This window comes from Morone saxatilis, unplaced genomic scaffold, assembly GCF_004916995.1.
Source record: "Morone saxatilis isolate NCDOM2014 unplaced genomic scaffold, NCSU_SB_2.0 Contig5, whole genome shotgun sequence".
Taxonomy (NCBI): Eukaryota; Metazoa; Chordata; class Actinopteri; family Moronidae; genus Morone; species Morone saxatilis.
Genome location: NW_023340095.1, coordinates 3,879,087 through 3,879,334, shown reverse-complemented (window position 1 = coordinate 3,879,334; position 248 = coordinate 3,879,087). Strand labels below are relative to the sequence as shown.

General features: G+C 31.5%; 1 protein-coding gene across 2 annotated transcripts in view; it reads right to left on the bottom strand.

Moving 5' to 3' along the window:
* stat4 (signal transducer and activator of transcription 4) overlaps positions 1 to 248 on the bottom strand; it is an 18,753-nt gene that overhangs the window by 17,965 nt on the left and 540 nt on the right. The gene's annotated exons all lie outside the window — the stretch shown is intronic.

The window sequence follows — 248 nt, the reverse complement described above, 5'->3', positions numbered from 1 at the left end:
AAGTAAAGTACCTTGAATTTGTACATAAGTAGTAACTGGGTAAATGTAGTTACACTGAAAAACACCAACATACAGTAGAGCTTCATGGCAGACCATCATTTTAAGTTAAAGAGTCAATTTAGCTAAATTCAAGAACATACTTTCCCACAAACCCTCAGTGTTTTTATTTATTAGTCTCCCTCCACTAATGCACTATAGAAGTAAATGAGAAAATGTGCTTTTTTTTATCCTATAATTTGGTAAAAGTT